The sequence below is a fragment of the Varroa destructor genome, unplaced genomic scaffold, assembly GCF_002443255.2.
Source record: "Varroa destructor unplaced genomic scaffold, Vdes_3.0 BEIS01000004.1, whole genome shotgun sequence".
In the NCBI taxonomy this organism is placed as follows: Eukaryota; Metazoa; Arthropoda; class Arachnida; order Mesostigmata; family Varroidae; genus Varroa; species Varroa destructor.
In genome coordinates this window covers 29825047-29835715 of record NW_019211457.1, presented here as the reverse complement: position 1 = coordinate 29835715, position 10669 = coordinate 29825047, and the positions used below count along the sequence as shown (strand labels likewise).

The 10669-nt window shown below is 38.3% G+C and overlaps 1 non-coding gene across 1 annotated transcript; it reads left to right on the top strand.

Moving 5' to 3' along the window:
- The first annotated feature begins 8531 nt into the window (after positions 1–8531).
- On the top strand, positions 8532–8616 carry TRNAY-GUA (transfer RNA tyrosine (anticodon GUA)). The gene is given in 2 exon segments: positions 8532–8568; positions 8581–8616. It is a non-coding gene; the product is annotated as a tRNA-Tyr (tRNA).
- The last annotated feature ends 2053 nt before the right edge of the window (positions 8617–10669 follow it).

Here is a 10669-nt window from a genome sequence, read left to right as displayed (position 1 = left end):
TGTATTGTGATGTTTTTTTTCTATTTAGTATTAGTGACAACTGTAACACAAAAATCCAGTAAATAACCGCCGATGTATCGTACACGTTCTTGCTTTGTGATTACTTGTATTTATTGATAAATTATTTTGTTTTTTTTTTTGTTGTCGTGTTAATCGTTGTATGGATTGACTTTCTATTAGTAGTATACTGTTCGCTTCGCTAATATCTTTACGCGCCTTGGCTTGCTTCTGTGTCGGTACCTTAGATCCTGACGATATGTAGCCTTTTACGTTTGGACCCGCATTATGAGAAAATATATGCACATATATAGCTTTTTTGAATGAATACTCGTTTCATATGTACGCACAGACTTGAAGAACACTAGTAGGCTAGGTTTTGACCTTTTGGCGTCTTACTGAGCATCACAACGGATAGATCGCCAAATTGGGAAAAAATCACGGGAAAGCATCAACTCGCGCAGGAAACACTCACAACTCTATTCATCTTAACGCGCAATGCGATGGTGATCGGCCTATTGGCTTTTGCAAACAGAGCACCATTTTGTATGGTACCCGTCGAGGTCACATGGTGAAAACTGGATTGTGCCTCTATACAAACACGGCATGCAAATAGTAGCAAATTCATGGTTTTTATGTCCTGCAGGCTGCATATATGGATATGTTGGTTGGCTAGACAGCGCAAACCCCGCTGTACTTCTCAATTCATCAGTCAAATGAGAGATAGCCACTTGCCATAAGAAGAAACATATAGTTTAGTAAACGTAACTTCTCTATACCTCAACCTAATTCTAAACGCGGATTCTGTGTGTAGACGTCATAGGACGTGGTTATTTGCCTTTCGCCGAAGCTGACTGCAATAGAGCCTAACGTTAGTTTCTATTTGGCAACGTTTTTAGCGTACGTATCAGGTTATTTTCACTGTACAATTAATAAAATTTGACTCAAACCGGATATTTAAATTATTTCCCTTGTGTATCAACCCAATATCAAACCTTTGGCTAAATACGTTTTTATAACATTATGCTAACTGCTCAAGTTGTTATTTTTATCAGGAACTGTTGGTGTCAACATGCTACTATTTAATTTACTGATTTATTTACTTATAATTGTAATTATATAGTCCTAATTGTTAGTCGTTCTATTCTCGCAAGCATCCCATATATTTACTGTAATGAAAATAAAACATTTTTTTTTAGCCGTTTCTCTACATTTATCAGGGCCGGCTTTTATCATTCCCACCTTTTGCGTAACTATAGCTACTGCAAAGAACACTTGATGGGTTTCTCTTGACTAGCAGTGTTCGAGGCACGGTGTTTAAAACAATTGATCTAAATCTAGAAATCAATTTCATTTATGAATTGAACATTTGGAGTTGCCTTTATTATTTAAACCCTCTGCATACTGTTCTACAAATGAAGAGTGAAATAAAATCAAGAAAATACGTTGTGTCAAAGACTTGATAAAAGGATCTACGCCTGGGCTGCGTTATTATAGAGACACGATCTTTTTTTAACGCAGGGAGCATTAACGAGACTAGGGGCTTTCACGCTAAATGTGCCCCATAGATCTGATCATAACACCGACGCGTTTTTTGCTTACGTTCGTGCCATTTTTTCTTCTTCTCAATAAGTCTGCTGACAATAGCCGCCTTTCGCTTCGCTAGTTAAGTCTACATATGTGCGTCGTCGACAACTTCCGCTGTACACGATTGAGCATACAATGAGATAAACGGAGTTCGACGATAACTGTTCCGCTGTAGAGAACGGCTGCAGACGCGATCAATGAGCAAATAATAATAATTCGTCCATTCAGCTAACAGCTCTATTATGTTAACACAATTCGATCAGAGTCAGGGAGAGGTCGACGAAAACCTCGAGATCACTGCCAGCTTCTGCAGCTCTAAAGCCCGCACGTATCAGGCGTAAAGCTGCGTTTTACCTCGTGCCGTGGCTGAGCACGATCGGAGCGTTGGCGCAGGTGCAGTTGGTCTCCACCCGGCGGCATAATTATCGAATGGTGGTCGTTGTTTTTCTAGAGAGTGTTAGACTAGGGCAAGAATGAACTGCAAGGGCACTTTTTGAAGCGGCAATTCTGCGTAAATTTGAAGTTTCCGAAGAGCGCCAGGTGCAATCGATGCCGTTCGGCGACCGGGATAAACTGCGCGTAGTGATGATGCTCGAACCTATGTCTCCATGTTTCATGCTGTTGTGGACCCTGCTTTTTTTGGTGTTGGTGGCTTATGCCGGAATTCTCTGGAGATTAGTGGGTAATCCACTAACCTATTGTAGATAATCATTTAGAAATTTCAACGAATCCTTAAAGGTGTACATGCGTTGACTGGGAATGGACCAATCGACAACCTATTTAGACAGAAGCAACCTCTGCATCTTCAGCTGCTCTTGCGCGCCCGTACGTTTCAGTATGCTTGTTCCGGTCAGCCTCGTACGATTGTCCGGTTTGGAGATCGACAACAGGATCGCATGTCAAAGCTCAACTGTGCCTTATTAGACCTGACACTGTACCTTTCGTGTTCAATAAAACAATAACTTTGATATGTAGCGGTTGGAATAAGTCTAACCGAAACGTTTTTGAATTACGCGGTCAAGAAAAGCTTTTTGTCTCAGTTTGCTTACTATTGCAACTGTCGTAATCGTTGCTACGTCTCGCGAGAAGATCGCAATCATCGATAGAAGCTCACGCTTCTGTCAAATAGGTCAGGCGAATCCGATCTTCGCATCGCAGAAAACCAGAGAAAAATCATTGTGTAACGAATTATTTGCAAACGACGTTTGCTACGATATAAGTCGTAGAGTTTTGTAAACCTGTAGAAGCCTCTTTTTACGACGCACGCTGTCGTGTCATCAACAGTGTGGAAATAAGCGGTCGTACTAAAGACATTGTCGGTACATTGTGCAAACACGTAACCCTGTAGGAATCTACACACAGCTTTGGCGGTCAATCGAGGCTCTCGGCTAAGGGCAAAAATACAGTCATTTTGTATAGACGATTGAACATATCGAAAGAAAACTGAATCCAATTATAGCATTAATTAGATTATATATTTCAATATAATTTAAATTGTTCTGGCGCGAACTTATTCAAAGCAAGATATAAGGAAATATGGAGCTATATGGGCCACTGTTGTTCTCTAGCATGGAAACCCTGATCTGATTTAAATGCTATCAAACTTGACTATTTTTTTTTAAATGCAGACGGGTTTTGGACAACTTTTTCTTCCAGCAAGTTTCTAGGAAGTGAAGCCATACAGGACAGCCAAGCTTTTGTGGAACGATGGCGAAGTGAAGTCATCCGTTCACGTCCGCTCCTGCGGTTTCGCCTATTCCAAATCTACATTTTCAGAGGCAAGTTGATCGCGTTTTAGAAAAATCATTAAATTGACTTACCTAGTATTAACTTATTAATCAATTATTAACTAATAAACTTAGTATTAAGTTAAAATATTAAGTGAAGCTAAAGCATTAGATTGCGTCGCTCTTTAAATTACATGGTTGTCGTTGCCAGCAACGTGTCGCACGTGGTTGCTTTTAAAAGAAGTTGATACTGACGATTTTATTGGCAGAAGGCCTTATTTGGACGAAATAATATTACCGATATATGTCGAGTATAGTCATAATTACAGAATTTATCATAATTATTTATATTAAAATCGTATGTGAGCACACTGGTTATACAGGGCTAGAGTAATCCCAGAATGATACTGTGACTGCAGTTGAACAATTTTTATGAAGCATCCTCTTCCATAACGAAAATCACAGCCAGTTTTATGCCGTTACCCTATAGCTAAACGTTAAATGACCATCTTTTTTGCACAAAATTACTAGTGGTTCATATAGACAGCTTAACTTCTGGCTCATAAAAAGTGCTGTATAGGGGCCAACAACACGATGCTTTCAATTGACCTTCTCTTAAGGATCGATTCATTGTCATAAGCCCATTTAGGCCACATAATAGAAGGGTCCTTAACGAATAGGTTATCATACCTTTTGTCGTGGCGATGGTTATGCTCAGCGATAATGTCAAACAAATTTCGGCCTATACATCCGCATCCTTTATATGTTGTCTAGTAGTTTAAGTTGCATTGATAATAACGTATAAGATTAACCGTGCTCAGATTTGCAAGCTCATTTTTAACATGATAATTATATTTTTAAGATACTAATTAGGCTTGTGGCTCTAATTGCGCATAGCCCGCATCACATATAGATATTATAGGGCTTTCGAAAAAGATCTATACTTAGTTTAATTGGTTGTAACATAAGTTCTTAATTACATATAACTAAAATATTTAGATTTTAGCACAATCTGTATGGGAGATTCTCAGCAAGGTTTGCTCATACATCTAATATTGGTCAATGCCTGCTCTGTCTTACTAAAATCAGGTATCTTCATTAAAGTCCTCCCGACGATAGCAATCGTGCATTTAACACCACTTACTAAACTATCACAAAGTGCTCCAATTAAATAACCGGGTAAATATATACAACAACGCTGTGAGTTAACGAACATTACATGCCTATAACGTCCGTCCGGAAATCGGAAGATCTTAGACAAATTCACCATGGAAAATGTTTGCCGCTAAACAACGTACAATTGTCTGCAAAATCTGTGCTCGATTTGCCGCACAGCTTGACGTTTGTGATAAGAAGGAAAAACAAATTTTCTCTAGGATTTTCAAAGTTCCCAGCAGTAGTCTTAGCTACAGATGTTTCTGATGCAGCAGTTTTTCTTTCAGCCCACAGAGTCGCCTATGGGCTGTGCTTTCAGCAATGTTTGTATTTTTATTAGAGCTAAAAGGTCTCAGCAAGGGTACGCGCAAGTCAGACTTTATTTTCTCCGGACTCCACTTACTACAGTACCTATATCTAACTGATGCAGCGAGCCATTTAATTATCGATTCATTTTGCAGTGAGTACAAATTACTAATTTCTTTTGTTTTACACCTGTTTTTTATGTAACGCTGGATGCCTCCATTGGCGTCAAAGCGTGCATTACGCCCGAAATATCTGTACCCGACAGATCACTAACCGCCAATCTCTGCTACAGGTCGTCCAGGTCTCCTAATGCAAGTCCGTATTGTGTATACGCAGCTGTTCAGCCAATTCAACTGAAACGTCGACGTTATTGACACGTGAATAAGACCACATGGAAGCAAATGAAAGAAGGAGTTTTTTTTTTTGTACACTGTGAATGCATAAACACAATGTGAATTGACCATATGGCCTGTTTTTTTTTTGTGTTTTATAAAAGCAACTTGATTATTTGTCATATCTGCTTACAAACGAATATTAGCTGTTCAAGATGCACTGGGAACACATTTTCTCCTAGACATTTCGTGTTTAGTTTTTGTGAAAAGATAAAATTAGCTGTTGCCCACATACATCAGTTTTGTAGTCCTGATAGAGGGATCTAGGGAATATGATGAAAAAAAATAAACGAACGTCAGGATGATCCTATTCTATAGCTAGTGCGTTGCGGCATTTACTAGAATCGAGTATTTGGTGTAATAGTTGAGGTCTATCGGCAATGATTAATTAACGCCAGGCTGATTCGCGTTAGAAAAGCCAAACCGACAGTAGCATTGCATCGAAGTATTGCGACAGATATCGTTAGGTCGGTGATTCGAATCTGGCTCGTCGGAACAATTTTTTATTGCGCATGACACGTTGATCGGCTTCTTCTATATAATGACAGCTTAGTTGCCTAGCAGTGGAAGCACGACGACCTGTCGAAGCAACTGAAACAAGTTAGCATCTCCACGTTTGGCGTCCTTAAGTAAGCCTTTGCCTTAAGATCTATAATCAATTTAGAGTTGATTCCGATGAAAGCAAGATATGGCATATGTCTAGATAGCAGTCTAATAGAACTTTTGATATCAGTATAGCCTATACCGTAACAGTTGACTACGACATAGTTTCCCTTTTTGATTCTAGTTCAACCCAGTCTACGTTAATAACAGTCAATGAGATCCTCCTGATGCAAATGTGTCTAACGCCTAAGTGTCCTGAATCAAGGCCCCACTATGAATAAAATTCTGTTGATTTAGCCTGCATTTAAATGTGTCTTCATTCTAATTACCTAATTCTAGTCATTACACCTCCTCAAAACATGACCAAATGTTTCACGATCATCTATATATATATATACAAGCCTACGAACATGGATCACTCTTTCTTTTCGGAACATATGCACCCGTGCCATCTACATATAACTGTAGAAATATCCCTTAGGTATGTCGGTTTCAAACGCTTTACCGTTTTGACTCCATATAGTAGCCACGTTTTTCAACCCTTGGCAACCCTTGGGGAGCAAAACCAAAAAAAGATTTCGGCTGATTTGTCAACAATCAGATGATGATGGCCTTGACTTGCATCTGGATCGCTCTAGTCGTTAGTGGTACCAAGTTTCGTAAAAGTTGGCAGCAAGTTACGAACGGCAAAACACTGTGGAAAAATAAAGATGACTAGTTTAACTTTTTCTAAAGGCAATGAAAGTTACTTTTCTTAACTTAAAATAAAAACATATTAGTTCACATTATGAATAGTACTATCGATAATATACAAATAGATTACATTAATAGTCTATATTTAAGGGGCTTCGAGCTAGTTCGCCTGGTGGAAAACCTAAAGCTATGAAAATGTCAACATAAAATATATAATTAATTAGGTATTCTACCTAACGTGGTTTCGCTAAAAATTTATTTAATAATTCTGCACCTATGGCTTAATTCGCCAGCATGACTCAATGTACCTATATCCTTGTAAAATTACTCATAGTCCAACTACAACGTTGCGGCCTGTTTCCACCGCCCACGTCAAACGCAACGCAAGTCACCGAAGAAATTAATTGTTCGCTTGCAGCGAATGGCCAAGATATAGATAACTATGACCTGAGTGCGTGCTATCAAACGTATGACCAGCCAGACGGTAGGACCGAATATAAAGTTCGATACCTTTGTATATAAGCCATCGACGTCGAACGAAAAAAAAACCAAATCATTTTGAAACACGCCCACGTCAACTTAGCCAATAAGTAGTACTCCCAGAGGGTTAAAGCCATTTTTACAGGCTTTTTCTAGGGCCTTTATAGATCGAAGAAGTACTGGAATTACGGAAACACGAATAATTGTACTCTTCAAAATACCCTTGATAGTGCAGCGGCTAGAATTACGAGTATGTGACATGGCTTAGGTTCGAAGTCGGGAAATCTTGAAACATGCGCTTGTTGTAAAGGTATAATAAAAAGAGTATTTGGCTTTTATTCAATTAAATAAAAAAAAAAAAGAACTTTATTCAAACGTACGCGCCCTAGCGCCGCACAAATTTAAAGAGATTAAGATCAACCAAAATCCCATGATAGGCTTACGCAATACAATTAGCATATAATAACAACAGAAATGGCGTTGACGCCAAATTCTTGCCAGCAATGCCCAAAAAATCGTAGGAAATCTTAACGGAATAACTTGTGATTTTTCACGCAACAGATGTAGGGAAGAGAGGAATTCCGAATATATCAGTATTTGTTAGTACGTAGTCTCTACGTTTCGTTGATTGAGCTTACAACATTTTATATTTAGTTCTAAAGCGATATCTAAAGAGCTGGCGGCACTGCAAAATTAGATGTAGCTTGGATGTGTACATTGATATGTGCAATAAACGGCAGACTCGGAGTGTATATAAGTACGAAGCAATGAAAATGTCAGGTTTATTGAAAAAAAGTTAGATTTTTGAATGGTCCTTGATAATCTAGAAGCTATCTGAATGGCATCACAGCATATTTAAATGTTGGGGGAATCTCTGGTCTCAATCCACAATAGCATACACAATCATCGGTTCCGGAAGGAATCTATAAAACTATTGAGAGAAAGCTCTAGCTGAGAAATGAGGTGACGTACTTTGATGAAATGACTAGCGCGGTCTAATTTTTGAAGATTAAGGATATTGTTTTGAATATAGAAGCATTGTGAACATGAGTAGCTAAGTCAAAACCATTACGCTCTCCGCAGCGATAGCAGCAATAGATAACTTGATTTAAAACTCTAGGGAATTATTAACTTATAAAACTTGAGAGAATAATCCGCTTCCAACTAAAAGATCGATAGTACGTAATGAAGTTTAGTTAAAAATCTATGTGATAGGAAGAAACCTTAAACGTTATATTCTGACTATTATTTTCAAAGTTTATAAGAAAGCGCTGTAAATAAGAATCTTAGCAGAATCGGGCTTCCAAAGAGCCTATATGTGGCGTCTTGCTATGTAAATACCTCCGCCTGATATTTTTTCAATTTTTACAGGCTTTTAATGACTCTCGTTCCACAACCGTTGCCCTTAGAGTGTTCAAGGGTGTCCAAACGATTCTGTAAGTGAAATCACTAGCAAAAATAATAAAAATACCCACTTCAAGTCTTTTTCACTAGACTTTACGCCTGGTACAATCAAACCAAGTCTACTTAGGCCATCTGTACGAAGAACTTCCTCTCAGTACTATATGTCATGTTCATTGACGTCCTGTCGCCGTCGATAGCTCAGTTGGTAGAGCGGAGGACTGTAGAGCAGCACAGCTATCCTTAGGTCGCTGGTTCGAATCCGGCTCGACGGATACGTTTTCTCTGCTAAGAACAGTCGCAGTTTTTTTTATCGGCAACTTACTTTGGTTTTTCTTTTTTAGATAGCACTTAATGTTCTCAATGAATGATGAAATTAAAAAAAGATGCTACTAATTGTGAGCGCCGTATAAGAAATAGAATATATGGATAAAATTGTGACTAATAATGAGCCCGAAAGTGTCAGCAAATGATTTAAAGAGCACAGGAAGACGTTTGTGCATTGGCGTTATGCATTTTTGATTACTTTCTTCGTGTTCTCAATATTTGTCTCTTATGATTTTTTGCTATGTTCTTGATAATCAGTTGTGTAGCACGTATAAGATGCTGACCTTACTGGAAACATTATCACGCCGCTATCAACAACCCGCTGTTGATATTTTCAATATTTTTATAACCAACTAAGTTTATATTACGCATCTATTATTACAATCACAACAAACGCAGACCTATATGCCAGGTAGATGCTTCAACTAGTGCTATTTTAAGGTTGAAATCTCAATCGGCACACTACGAGAGACATAATGAAGCTTCACTTCTTCGCGCCATTTCCTTCCACTTATTCAGCGGACGCTCCTTTCGTAACGCACACGATGAGCAAAGTAAAACTTGTTTGAAAGATAACTTCGTAATCACAACGAGATCAAGAAAATGCTAACAAAAAAAAAAAACAGGTGGCGCCTAGTAATCCGCTTTTTAACTTCTAACCTGGAAAACATATATTCATGATTGAACACGTCGTACAGCTTCTACACAATCCTAAAATCATTCAATACTGCCTAATTATGATACACTTTCTTACGTTACAATAAGGTCACGTGCGCTGCCATAGTATACCGTCGAATGCACAAATTCAGAGCTTATCTGGAATAATTTAGAAAAAACTGTAACTGCGCTTAGTTTGCCGACATTCTGACTGTCCTATCCGAGGTATGGACATTTTTCATCCTGTTCAGCTTTTAATTTTTGCCTCGACAACTCCACGAGCCGCAATAATGCCGATTGTCAGGTGCATGGTCAAAACAGCCAATGTATCTCAATTTGACGATACCATTGATCGACCTGCTAGTTTACGCATATTTGTTAAATGCCTTATAGTACTACATATAACGTTATTGAAACAACATATTTTCGTTCAGCTCCCGTTTAAGGTCTATGGGCACCTCTTATATATGAACAAATCTTCGAAGTCAGCTTCTCAATGTTGCATAGGACTTGTCCCATTGGAAGGTCTAGTCAGGTAGATCTAACTGGCCTTATCTGTGGGTTTCTTTAACAGACGTATTTAATAGTATTGAAACCATGTGTTATGACGGCACTCTGAATTTAATCAGAATTAAGATATAAGAATTTAAATCAGTAATGACTGTATGTTCATGGTTACTATGGGAAGAGATGCGTGTTAGTCCCAAACCACGCCATCTCGAAAATTCGAGTATGACTTTAACTCGGAACTCTGATGGAAACAACATGTGACATACGTGTTGATAAAAAACGAACTTTTAGTACCACTGTCGCCTACAATTGCTTATGACCTTTTTAGGTGCTAGGTCAAGCCACTCTATATTACCAATGAACTATAAGATTTGTGTCCTAAAAATTATAAATAATATTCTGTTGGTTGAGGTTGTCTCCATCTATTTCTAATCAATATACTTTCTCAAAACGTAATCAAACGTTTTTCTCTTATACACGCACATATTTCTAATACAGTTCACCAAGGGCAACCGTCTATGTTTCATCGAATGTTCTTTGTATTTTATACAGCAGAGAAGGCCTATGAACGTGGTTAATAATGCATATCTAACAATAAGTCATCTTTATTTCTGGCTATATTAATTTATATATATATATCCTAGCTCCGTGTATATAACCATAGAAATGTCCCATATATAATATGTCGGTTCTAAACGGTTCCAAGACGTTCCATATGGTAGCTGCGTTTCTCAGTCCGTAGCAATGGCGGAACTAAACGGACGAATTTAAGCTGATTTGTCAATAGACAACGATGATGGCCTTGACTTTCATCTTGATTGATCCGGCTGTAAA